The sequence below is a fragment of the Triticum aestivum genome, chromosome 2D (genome assembly GCF_018294505.1).
Source record: "Triticum aestivum cultivar Chinese Spring chromosome 2D, IWGSC CS RefSeq v2.1, whole genome shotgun sequence".
Taxonomy (NCBI): domain Eukaryota; kingdom Viridiplantae; phylum Streptophyta; class Magnoliopsida; order Poales; family Poaceae; genus Triticum; species Triticum aestivum.
In genome coordinates, this window is record NC_057799.1 from 95,144,606 (window position 1) to 95,158,880 (window position 14,275).

The 14,275-nt window shown below is 45.0% G+C and overlaps 1 pseudogene; it reads left to right on the plus strand.

Moving 5' to 3' along the window:
• The first annotated feature begins 10,515 nt into the window (after window positions 1–10,515).
• Window positions 10,516–12,163, plus strand: LOC123048898 (GDSL esterase/lipase At1g28650-like; annotated as a pseudogene).
• The last annotated feature ends 2,112 nt before the right edge of the window (window positions 12,164–14,275 follow it).

The window sequence follows — 14,275 nt, forward strand, 5'->3', positions numbered from 1 at the left end:
ACCGGGGTTGTGCATGATGGGAGTATTTTGTGTGATAAAAATGAAGCATAGCCTAACTATATGATTTTGTAGGGATGAACTTTCTTTAGCCATGTTATTTTGAGAAGACATGATTGCTTTGTTAGTATGCTTGAAGTATTACTATTTCTTATGTCAATATGAACTTTTATTTTGAATCTTATGGATCTGAACATTCATGCCACAATAAAGAGAATTACATTGAGAATTATGTTAGGTAGCATTCCACATCAAAAATTCTGTCTTTATCATTTACCTACTCGAGGACGAGCAGGAATAAAGCTTGGGGATGCTTGATACGTCTCCAACGTATCTATAATTTTTGATTGTTCCATGCTATTATATTATCCATCTAGGATGTTTTATATGCAATTATATACACTTTTATATCATTTTTGGGACTAACCTATTAACTTAGAGCCCAGTGCCAGTTTCTGTTTTTTCCTTGTTTTTGAGTTTTACAGAAAAGGAATACCAAACGGAGTCCAATTGACGTGCCAATTTTTGACGAATTTTTATGGACCAAAAGAAGCCCCAGGAGTGCAAGAGTTGGGCCAGAAGAGTCCCGGGCTGCCCACGAGGGAGGAGGGCGCGCCCCCTGCCTCGTGGACAGCCCGGAGACCCCCTGACGTGAAACCTACGCCAAAAATTCCTATAAATACTAAAACCTCCAGAAAAGAACCTAGATCGGGAGTTCCGCCGCCGCAAGCCTCTATAGCCACCAAAAACCAATCGGGACCCTATTCCGGCACCCTGCCGGAGGGGGGATCCCTCACCGGTGGCCATCTTCATCATCCCGGCGATCTCCATGACGAGGAGGGAGTAGTTCACCCTAGGGGCTGATGGTATGTACCAATAGCTATGTGTTTGATCTCTCTCTCTCTCTCTCTCTCTCGTGTTCTTGATTTGGCACGATCTTGATGTATCGCGAGCTTTGCTATTATAGTTGGATCTTATGATGTTTCTCCCCCTCTACTCTCTTGTAATGGATTGATTTTTCCCTTTGAAGTTATCTTATCGGATTAAGTCTTTAAGGATTTGAGAACACTTGATGTATGGCTTGTCGTGCTTACCTGTGGTGACAATGGGATATTCACGTGATCTACTTGATGTATGTTTTGGTGATCAACTTGCGGGTTCAATGAACTTATGCATAGGGGTTGGCACACATTTTTGTCTTGACTCTCCGGCAGAAACTTTGGGGCACTCTTTGAAGTACTTTGTGTTGGTTGAATAGATGAATCTGAGATTGTGTGATGCATATCGTATAATAATGCCCACGGATACTTGGGGTGACATTGGAGTATCTAGGTGACATTAGGGTTTTGGTTGATTTGTGTCTTAAGGTGTTGTTCTAGTATGAACTCTATGATAGATCGAACGGAAAGAATAGCTTGGTGCTATTTTACTACGGGCTCTTGAATAGATCGATCAGAAAGGACAACTTTGAGGTGGTTTCGTACCCTACAATAATCTCTTCGTTTGTTCTCCGCTATTAGTGACTTTGGAGTGACTCTTTGTTGCATGTTGAGGGATAGTTATATGATCCAATTATGTTATTATTGTTGAGAGAACTTGCACTAGTGAAAGTATGAACCCTAGTCCTTGTTTCCTAGCACTGCAATACCGTTTACGCTCACTTTTATCATTACTTACCTTGCTCTTTTTATAATTTCAGATTACAAATACCTTTATCTACCATCCATATTGCACTTGTATCACCATCTCTTCGCCGAACTAGTGCACCTATACAATTTACCATTGTATTGGGTGTGTTGGGGACACAAGAGACTCTTTATTATTTGGTTGCAGGGTTGTTTGAGAGAGACCATCTTCAGCCTACGCCTCCCACGGATTGATAAACCTTAGGTCATCCACTTGAGGGAAATTTGCTACTGTCCTACAAACCTCTGCACTTGGAGGCCCAACAATGTCTACAAGAAGAAGGTTGTGTAGTAGACATCAGGTAACGGCGCCAGAAATTGGCACGGAGACGGGAGAAAGTTGTAATAGATTGGATAAATAGATCTCAAATAAAATAAAGTGCATCAAAGTATTTTTGTATTTTTGGTTTAACAGATCTGAAAATAAAAGCAAATAAAAATAGATCGCGAAGGCAAATATATTAAAGAAGGGACCCGGGGGCCATAGGTTTCACTAGCGGCTTCTCTCGAGAAAAAGAGCAAATGGTGGGAAAACAATTACTGTTGGGCAATTGATAGAACTTCAAATACTCATGACGATATCCATGCAATGATCATTATATATGCATCACGTCCAAGATTAGTAGACCGACTCCTGCCTGCATCTACTACTATTACTCCACACATCGACCGCTATCCAGCATGCATCTAGTGTATTAAGTTCATGGAAAAACGGAGTAATGCAATAAGAACGATGACATGATGTAGACAAGATCTATTTATGTAGAAATAGACCCCATCTTGTTATCCTTAATAGCAACGATACATACGTTTCGTTTCCCCTTCTGTCACTGGGATCAAGCACCGTAAGATCAAACCCATCACAAAGCACCTCTTCCCATTGCAAGATAAATAGATCAAGTTGGCCAAATAAAACCCAAATATCGAAGAAGAAATATGAGGCTATAATCAATCATGCATATAAGAGATCAAAAGAAGACTCAAATAACTTTCATGGATAAAAACATAGATCTGATCATAAACTCAAAGTTCATCAGACACCAACAAACACACCGCAAAAGACATACATCATATGGATCTCCAAGGAGTAAATTGCATAAAACCACCACTTTGAAGGCTAGGTTTGCGAAAAACACTAGGATACATTTTCGCTGCTGAAAACACCACATCTCGCATAATGGTCTTGCAAAAACCACTGTTCGACGGATCTGGCTCGTTTAAGTGCATTTATGACAGATGGGTCCCACTTTTCACTGACGTCGCATAACGTTTTACCAAAAAGATGCTAGATGGGTAAAAAGCAAAAAAACCCTCAACAATTTCCCCCTGTGCTGCCCAGGGCCTTCCCCTGTCCGGCGACCACAATCAGCCGCCACCGCACTCCCGCCCTTGCCTGGCCGGCCATGCGCGCCCCTCCCGGCCTGCCGTGCGCGCCCCTGCCCACCCGGCCGCCCTGCGTCGCCGCGCTCACCTCCTGTCCGGCCGGCCGCGCGCCCGCCTCTGCCTGGCCGCGCGCGCCCCTGCGCCGCTGCGCTCACCTCCTGCTCGGTCGCCCGCGCTCCTGGCCGGCCGCACGCCCGCCTCTGCTAGCCCGCGCCCGCTGCCATGCTAGCCGCGCCACCGCCGCCCTGCTCCGCCCGCGCCCGTTGCCATGCTAGCCGCGCCACCGCTGCCCTGCTCCGCCCGCGCATCCCGCACTGCTTCCCCCATCTCCTAGAAGGGGGGTGCTGGAGCTCCGTCGCTGCAGCTTGCTCCGGTGGGCGCCCCGGCTTCCGCCCAATTGCGCCCGTGCGCGGCGACCACTGCACTCGCTCCCGTGCACCTTCTATTGCTCAAGTGCGCGCACCTGTACCTCCCTGCTCACGCTTGTGTTCGGCCGCCGCCGCCGCTGCTCACGCATGTGTACCTGTGCGGCACAGCCTGTTCGGAAGGGGGTTGAAGGGCTAGGTGGGCGGCTGCATGCCCTCGCCGGCGAGGGAAAGAGAGCAGAGGGATGAAGGAGACCGGAAGAAGGGGAGGGAGCTGATTGCTTTTTTCTATTTGATTTAGGGGTGTCTATGCAAAATATATGGACTACTTTGTAAATTTAGACTAAAATTGATCTAGCATGAAATGTTACGCCATGTAGGCAAAAAAGGGGCCCATCTATCATAATCTCACTTAACCGAGACAGATCCGCCGATCAGTGGTTTTTGCAAGACCATTACGCGAGATGTGGTGTTTTTTGCAGCGAAAATGTATCCTAGTGTTTTTCGCAAACCTAGCCCTCAAAGTGGTGGTTTTATGCAATTTACTAATCTCCAAGAGACCATTGTATTGAGAATCAAGAGATAGAGAGAGAGGAAGCCACCTAGCTAATAACTACGGACCCGTAGGTCTACAATGAACTACTCACGCATCATCGGAGAAGCACCAATGGGCATGATGAACCCCTTCGTGATGGTGTCTAGATTGGATATGTTGTTTCTGGAACTTGTGGCAGCTGGAATTGATTTTCGTCGAATCCCCTAGGGTTTCTGGCATATTGGGGTATTTATAGAGCAAAGAGGTGGTGCAGGAGGCCACCGAGGTGGGCATAACCTACCTGGGCGCGCCTGGCCCCCCAGGCGCGCCCTGGTGGGTTGTGCCCCCTCGGGGCATCCCTCTGGTACTTCTTCAGGCCATCTTGTGTCTTCTGGTCTAGAAAAAATCCACAAGAAGTTTCGCTGCGTTTGGACTCCGTTTGGTATTGATTTCCTGCGATGTAAAAAACAAGCAGAAAATAGCAACTGACACTGGGCACTATGTCAATAGGTTAGTACCAAAAATGATATAAAATGATTGCAAAACATCCAAGAATGATAATATAACAACATGGAACAATAGGAAATTACAGATATGTTGGAGACGTATCAATGCCCATATTGGTTCTTACATATTCTACGAAGATCTTTATCGGTCGAACCTTATGACAACATATATAATTCCCTTTGTCTGTAAGTATGTTACTTGTCTGAGGTTTGATCGTCGGTATCTTCATACCTAGTTCAATCTTGTTACCGGCAAGTGTCTTTACTCGTTCCGTAATACATCATCTTGTAAATAACTCCTTAGTCACTTTGGTTGCAAGGCTTCTTATGATGTGTATTACCGAGAGGGCCCAGAGATACCTCTCCGATACACGGAGTGACAAATCCTAATCTCGATCCATGCGAACTCAACAGACACCTTCAGAGATACCTGTAGAGCATCTTTATGATCACCTAGCTACGTTGTGACTTTTGATAGCATACAAGGTATTCCTCCGGTATCCGAGAGTTGCATGATCTCATAGTCAAAGGAATATGTATTTGACATTAAGAAAGCAATATCAATAAACTGAACGATCATATGCTAAGCTAACGGATGGGTCGTGATTCCATTATCAAATGACAACCCGTGTCTATGGTTAGGAAACCTTAACCATCTTTGATCAACGAGCTAGTCTAGTAGAGGCTTACTAGGGACACCGTATTTGTTTATGTATTCACACATGTATTTATGTTTCCGATCAATACAATTCTAGCATGAATAGTAAACCTTTATCATGAATAAGAAAATATAAAATAACAACTTTATTATTGCCTCTAGGGGCGTGAGCCGTGTGTGCATTGTAATGCTCGCTACAAGCGGCACATAACAGTGCCCCTCGAAGACTAGGCACAAGCTCGATGTCCATAAAGAAACTGGGCGGTACTAAAGTGGTGGTGCAACGAGCACAACACGCATACTTGCCAGAGGCACAAGCAGCTCAAAAGCATACCCAACTAAGGCTAAGAGCCTAAGATCAGACTCCAACTTACAACCAACCATAAAAACTACTAGGAAAACTACCAGCTAAGCGATAAAGGAGATCAAAATTGAATTGAAAAATATCGCAAAGGATCATCATCAGAAGTATTGGAAATGCTTCTAGGGGAGCAGCCGGAAGGATCAGCGAGTAGTCCTAAGAACACATGACCCCCAGACTTCTGAGGAGTGGTACACCTCATTTGCTACATGCTTGATGAACCTTCCCCGAGTGTCAACACCTTCCGATTTCCTCATTTATCTGCAATATAGACCAACCCGAAGCGATTGTCAGCTGGGGAGGTCCCTACTCCTTGTCAACGAAACGAGAGGGGTTGCGCAACCTCGTGCAGTGATGAGGGAAGCATGGAGAACGTGGGGCATCTGAGTGACCTCCCTGACCACCCTCTTTTGGCATACCACGATCTCGTCATGTTCTATTAGGATTGACATCTCCCGAGTCCTAGGCACTGACATCGCCATCACCACCGCCAACGCCTCCTCCTGGCCAGCAGGGGCCTGGATGCCTGAGCGGCAAAGCGCCCACTTCCTCCTCTAGACCGAATCTGTTGATTCGGCCTCCTCCATTGCATACAGAACGACCCCGATCGGGAGCACACACCTGTTGCCGAACAACCGCGCCTGCTCTTCCTTGCTCGCATTCTGCAAACATCCATCGCCTCTTTCCACAACTCTTTTGGGCTTGCAAAATCACGACCAGATCTCTCGAAGCCTCACGAGTTTCAACGCATCTCCTCCTACGATCTTCACCAAACATGAATCCCACTCCACCATCGAGAACTAGGAGAACTGCAACCGATCACAGTGGTCGTAGCCGGTGTTGCCATGGGTGCTGAAGTATGTGAGCAAGGTGTAGATGAGCAGCTGGTGGGGATGGAGAGCGGTAGCGGGGTGGATGAGGGGCAGTCAAGGTGATCGTCTCTATTACTCAACCCAATTATATCCTTACTTAAGCTGACTCCTCAACAACGAAATCCTAATCAGTACTATTATATCGTTATTGTAATCTCAAGTGCACAAATTGGCAACATCTACTTCTCACACGTGATAATAAGACCATAGACTCCATGTAATCTAAGTTGTAAACCTCAGTGCCGCTCTACAACTTTCTCATATTCCGGTGGATGAATTAAATTATTTTTGCGGTAGACATGTTCTTTTTTTTTTGCGGATAGACATGTTCAATTCTTCTTAATGCCAACGAGGGGCTAAATAGAAACAATATGAGAAAAAAATATACTTGGACATTTTTTCGACAATTGTACATTTAAAATCAAGTGGTAGAGAAAACCGGGCGGCAAATCAGTAGCAATCTCAAACCTTGATATTGTTGCGAACCAACCTGTGATTGGATGGTTAGAGGGACAATGATATCCCTAGCCAACAGGATTCAAGTTCTGGTGCTCGCATTATTTCTGGATTTATTTCAGGATTTCCGGCGATGCGCTTTCAGTGGGAGGAGAAATTCCCGTCGACGACGAGGCGCCTATGGTGACTTAGTAATTCTCAAGATGATATGCCAGCTCAGTCTCTCGGAGATGCTCATAGGATATACGTGTGTGTGTTCATAGGGATGAGTGTATGCGCGTATGTATGAGCGCTTGCGTCTGTACTGTGTTAAAAAACATTAATATTGTTATATAAGTGGTAGAAAAAGTTATTGCATGTTGAATTGGAGTTATACAAATACAACATTTTATTCAGTGTAACTAGAGAGCGCACACAAATTCTGAAAAATACAAAACAATAGTACTCCCTCCGTCCCAAAATAAGACTCAAATTTGTACTAATTTTAGTGCAAAATTAGTACAAACTTGAGTCACTTATTTTAGGACGAAGGGAGTATTAAACAAGAAGGCGGGGCGAGTTGCTGAGACTCATGGCATTGTCCAAAACACAAAGAACATTCACCCTTGGATGCTTGTTTCGAAAGGTAAGTAAGCAGTATGAGTACGAACGTCCCGCAACATCCGAATTTCGTCCGCTTCATCCGGATTTCATCCATTTAGGATGGTAATGGGTGCCAAAACGAGGGCTTCGTTGGATGTCCCGCAGCCCGTCTTCTCGCCGGCCGCGGCGGCGGGTCCTCAACGACGGCGAGGCGAGGCCGGCCGGCGGGAGCGCCACCATGCCGCTTGCTCCTCGGCACCCGCAGCTGCCTTGTGGTGGGCCAGGGAGAGAAAAGGAGGAGCGAGAGGGGTGGGCGGGTGGGTGTGTGGGTCACTTCTGTGCAAATGACAGGCAGGGCAGGGTCACATGCAACCGGACGAGGACGATGCAGAGAGCGTCCGCTCATGCCCGTTTCAGACGCAAAGTCAGGCCAACTTTGCTCTCAGGATGGGGCGAGACAGACCAAAAATGGACGTTTTATAGATGAGGTCACGCGTTGAAACGTCTCGTATGTCTGTTTACCCCATACAAACGGACCCAAACGATTTGGGGTCCTGTGTTGGAGTTGCCCTAAGCACACTCGTATGCATGCAAAAAAAAAGCACACACCATACGCACCAAAACGAAAATAGGGTCCGGGCATGGCCGGCCGGACGCATCACTCACTGATGCATGGCCGGCCGGACACCATCCTCACTTCCATCCACCCATTGCAGGCACGCGCGTGCTTGTGTGTTCCAGCTGCCGATCGGACGACAGCTTCAGTTTGGACCTTCCGATCTTGGCTTTTGCTACGGTAGTGCCGGTTCCCTTATATAATGCAATGTGTTTAGGAGAGATGTTTAGAAAAATAAATGGGCTTTTTTAAATATCGATGCCTATTTGAATAGGTAGATGCTTAATTAAGCACTGATGCTTAGGAAAAGCTTGGTATTTTGCTAAGCACTTTTCTTAAGCACCTTGCATTGTACAAGGCCTTACCACATCACAACCCACATACTGTTGCAACTCTGCCGGTTGGAAAGTGGGATCCATTCATGAATGCAACATAACCTGTATTAGTTTATAATGAGGTAATATCATCAGTGGTGTTTAAACTTGTCACTAATGTTCATTTTGGTGCATGAACATGAAGAATACGTCAAACTGGTTCTAGAACTTGGCACGAGCGTGCAAATATGGTGCTAAACCAATCTGCGGATATATATGTGCGGATGTGGCATCGTATTTTGATTAGCATGCACATGTGGCATGGGACTCACTTTCAACAGATGTATATATATGTTTCTATGACTAGTGGGCTCCATATGTGAGCAAAAAGGCAAAATCAACGTCAAAAACTGGAACCTCTGTGACCTGAACTTGCGATTTGGCACGAGCAAATGCATGCCTAGGCCACTCCACTATACACTTTTGAATGACACATTACTGTCTTGTGTAGGAACACGTTCGTCGCTTTCAAACGGGATGCAGTCGGTGCAGCCCATTTCGCACATGCTATATGTTTTTTAGAAATTTGTAAAATGTTTGTAAACTAATATCACAGTAAATAAATTTTCAGTATTTACATGTTATAAATATTATACGTACAAATGAAATGACTTATTAAAAAAAATACTCTTTTAATTTTTAAAAATATTCACTTATTTACATGTGTATTATATTGAAAACATTTAGTAAACACAAACCTATTAATTATTTAGTAAATGTACAAAACTTATACCTCGTGGCTTATATTTAAATTGTACAAAATTATGGATACAACATTTTTATTTAAATTCACTTGCGATAACTTTCACTCGTAGCATATATTCTTAATTTCTATATAACTTAACTATGGTAACATGTATATATTTATTAAAACTATAAATATTAAATAATGATGAATAGTTTTAAATTACACAAAAATACTTAAGACAAATTTATTAATTATAAACATGTGCATATAATTATACAAATATTTGTGTAATCAAGATATTAATTACTAGTTGTAGTTTGGGAAATATTTTGTATTATTATAAATTATGCAAACATTCTTATAATCAGAAATACTATTCTATTTATATAAAATTTTCAAAAATAAGATGTCAATACTTTTAAAAATTACTCTAACATTTTGCTAAATAAGTTATTTTTTGTATGTATAATACTTATAACACGCGAATGTTTGAAAGTTATTTTTATTACTATCATTATAATTTACGTACTTTTTACAAATACTAAAAAAACTAACAAGTGCAACATGGGCCGCACAGACAACAACCCATTTAAACCACATGAGCGTGTTCGTTTATAATATAGACTATCATTAATTATAGTTTTCACCCCCAAAAAAATATAGGCTATTATTATCTTTAGTTGACAAGAAAACATGAATGGTGTATTGGTACGGGTCGGCGTTAGCTATCTTGACTTCGTAAGTTTGAGACCAGGCGGGGACTGTTTTGTATCGTTTAATTTCCCTTTATTTTGACATGTGAGGCCCACTCGTCATGGAGACGTACATTAACGCTAATCAAAATACGTTGTGATGTGAGCGCATTATACATCTGTGGATTGGATTAGCATCGTATTTGCACGCTCGCTCCAAGTTTTAGAATCAGTTCGGCATATTTTTCAAGTTTATGCACTAAAGTGAACATTGATGGCAAATTTAAGCACCATGGTGATATTACCTCGTTTATAACCTTCAACAAGTATGTTTTTGCTCATATTCCGCAAAAAAAGAAAGAAAGAAGAGATGTGTCCTGCTTGCAGACATGCTAGTACCACCTGTATTAGTTTATAATCTTCAATAGGAAAACTGGTCACTGATGCCCAGTGGCAGATCAATCAGACCCGTACTTCATTACGCACAGTGAGCTACTGTCCCTCCCATCAACTACCAAACTGGCGCACGAATTGACGAGATCGCAATGGATGGATGCTCCCCATCGGTCGATCCCGTGGAGATCTCCATCACATCTGCACAAGTCAACGGCCGATTCGATCCTTCGAATCAAATCGAATATCTTCACGCCATTGCCACCCGTTGGCCAAGAGTTCCATTTTCTTGCAAGTAATTTAAACAGCTCGTGCAACACACCGACGCTTCGCACTCGTGCGCATACGCGTCGCCATGCCCGGTCCGATTTAGAAATGTTGGAGGCCGGAGACCCCGAGCAACAGTTGCCGCATCTGTCCATGTCTTCCGCCATCCATGATTGATGTGGGCACACGATACCTACCAGACCTACATCACATATAGTAGCCTCAGCTCCGAGCTCCGGCCGGCCAGAAGTCTCGAGTTTCTACCCGTCGGTGTCGATCTCATTCCCACCATGGCGGGGGTTGTGACGACGACTCTGCCTTTGCGGCTCGTGGTGGCCGTGCTTCTTGCGTTTTTGGCCACCACGGCGTCGGCGTCCGCGCCGGCCAAGTCAAACATGAGCAGCAGCAGCTCCTGCCGGCGTCTGTTCAGCTTCGGCGACTCGCTGATCGACACCGGCAACTTCATACACTACTCCAAGGCGCCGGGCTCCGTGTCGCGGTCGCCCTACGGCGAGACCTTCTTCGGCCGCCCCACCGGCCGCTGGTCCGACGGCCGCCTCATCGTCGACTTCATCGGTACTCCTTCACATGCATGCATGCATGCTTAATTAATCTGCACTTGTACTTTAACACGCATGACTGATGTGAGTGTGGGGTGTACGTGCATGCAGTGGAGAGGCTGGGGTTCCCGTACTGGCCGGCGTACCTGCAGGCGAAGTCGCGGGCGACGAAGGGCGACTTCCGCTACGGCGCCAACTTCGCAGTGGCGAGCGGCACGGCGCTCAACCAGCTCCTCTTCAGGAAGAAGCACCTCAACGTGGACCAGATCACCCCCTACTCCTTGGGCATCCAGATCGGGTGGTTCAAGAAAGTGCTGGCGGCGATCGCCTCCACCGACGAGCAGCGGCGGGAGATCATGGAGAGCTCGCTGTTCCTGGTGGGGGAGATCGGCGCCAACGACTACAACCACCCCTTCTTCCAGAACAGGACGCTCGGGTTCGTCCGGCCGCTGGTGCCCCGGGTGATCCGCTCCATCGCGCTCTCCGTGGAGGCCCTCATCAAGCTGGGAGCCAGGAACATCTACGTGCCGGGCATCTTCCCGATGGGCTGCGTCCCGCGGTACCTCTACTTCTACCGCGGCGGCGAGCCCGGCGACTACGACTCCGCCGGCTGCCTCCGGTGGCTCAACGGCCTCACCGCCGACAACAACCGCATGCTCAAGGGCAGGCTCCGCGAGCTCGGCCGCGCCCACCCCGGCGTGTCCATCACCTACGTGGACTACTACAACGAGGTGCTCAGCCTCATCACCAACCCGGCGGTGAACGGGGTCGCCGCGGGGACGGGCTGCACGCGTGCTGCGGCGGCGGTGGGCCGTACAACGCCAACCTCACCCTCCACTGCTCGGACCCGTGGGTGGTGCCGTGCCCGGACCCGGCCAAGTACGTGTCGTGGGACGGCCTGCACATGACGGAGGCGATGTACAAGATCATGGCCCGCGGGATGCTCGACGGCCCCTTTGCCAAGCCGTCCATCATGTCCAAATACAACCACAGCTAGCTACGCACTATACAGTACTACATCGTGTGCTGAATAATTCATTCGCTTGGGATTTTTCTCGGTTTATCACATTTTATTGCGAGCATCACATGGTGTGCTGAATAATTCTATTTCCGAATAAATCAAGACTATATAGTATAAAAAAGAACTATATTGTTACAATATTCTATTTCCAATAGTTTTTTTAAATACGGTACAGACGCATACGCTCATACATACGCACGAGAACGTCCCCTCCCATTGAGGGCACATCGCCGAAAGACATGGGATAAATTCATGAAAATACGAGCATTAATGTCAAGTCTAGGACTTGAAGAAATACCACTGTTCTCCTAACTATTAAACCACGGGTTGGTTCGCTGCTTGACCCAATAGCTAAATCCAATAAATCATGCCCATGTATGGCAAGAGGTGGAGGTGCAATCTTTAATCCAATCCCGAAAGGTGAGGTGACACGAGACTATTCATTCTCTTATATATACAACCTGGCAGCCATCGCAAATAACACAACAAATCGACTTAAGGTTTTTGTCTCCTCTCACTGTTTGAGCCGTCATCATAGTCTATTCCATCCCAAACATCGGCGTGCTCGCAAGTAGGAGAACGTGTCTATGAAACCTCTCGCTCCTGTGTCCTACATTAGAAGAGAAGAGGGAAAATTAGCTTTTAGGAAACTCTACGCGTGACTGCTCATATTTGTCACTGCGGATCATCTTCCTTCCAAGTCAGGTGGTGTCACGCATTGTTGCCTCGGCCATCCATTTCGTGTCATCAATACGTGCGTTGTATCTGATTTAATCTTTAATTAGGCTATTGTTGCAGAGAGAATATCCTATGAAAACCAAGTTTCAAAGAAAACTTCGTAGAAACCAAATTTAAAAGTTTCAAAAAAATTTGAGAAAAATACAGGATGTTAAGAGGGTGATGTTCAATTGGCATGAAAATTTTCAAGTTCAAACACATTACCATTTACGAGCTATGAAAAGAACAAATTCAGCAATGAATAGTGATGTGTACTGTTCGGCACTATTCAATGCTGATTTTGTTTTTTTGGTAGCTCGTAAATGCTAATGTGTTTGGACTTGGGAATTTCACATGGTAATAGAACATCACATTCTTAACGTCTCACATTTTTTTAAAGATTTTTTCGAAACTTTAAAACATCGTTTTCATGTGGTTTTCACCGGTTTCCACTAAAACTTGGTTTCCATGTGATACTTTCTCATTGTTGCATGTGTGATGCTATTGTTCATTCTATTTAGTGAATCTAGTATTTTTTAAATGTACTCCCTCCATCCCACAACATATGACGTTTTTGCAAACTCTCCCTCCTTCCTATAATATAAGACATTTTTGCAAAACGTCTTATATTGCGGGATGGAGGGAGTACATGCTAATTGGTCCCTTAACCATGGTTTATATTCTGAAATTAATCAAGAAATTGCCTAACTTTCTAATAATCCAAAAACCTAATAGTGGGCAATTTCCCGAGTTGCTGGTTTTGTCGATGCACTCCGACCAGATAAATTCACCGGTGTGCTCTTTAAGAGGTGGCAAGGTAAGACCACGTTCTGGTTTACCGGTTGTCAAAACTACTACCTCCATGAAGAAGAAAAATAACAAAGCTGACCTATAGTGCTTTACCTATGGAAAGCCCGACAACTTTTCGAGGAATTCTCAAAATTTGCAGACCGCAGAAGGTAAAGGGTTCCAAGACTATCAACGTTGTGGCCGCTAGCAATACTGATGTGTGTGGTATTTACCGATTATCCATCAGTATTTCAATCGTCATATTAGTGAATTTATACGAGTTGTAATGTTCACATGTGTTGACGTATCTATGTTCACTTCTTATCAAGTCGCCCGAGATTCTTTTGTCCTAATTGGGGATGGGCCACATCTTTGTTCGTGGTGTTGGCATGGTAGATTCGAAGCTTGCTTAGAGAGAGATTGTGCAGCTAAGGAACGTGGAGCATGTTTCTACTATGAACACGAATCTTGTTAGCAGCTCTCTTGTATGTAGAGATAGGTTTAAGGTAGTGTCAGAGTCGAAGAAAATAGTTGTGTCGAAGCATGGATAATTTATAGATAAAATCTTTGACTGCGGAGGCTTGTTCCGCTTTTATCTTTCGATTTTTGCAACAAGGCCACTCTGACACAACATCATGATTCGATCCAGACCACGCGTTGAGATTATTTTATTTCGGTAACCGTTGAACTATGTCCCACATGTAAGAGCAAGAGGAGGGTGAGTGAACTCACCACCAAGTTAAATTTCTAGAAATAGG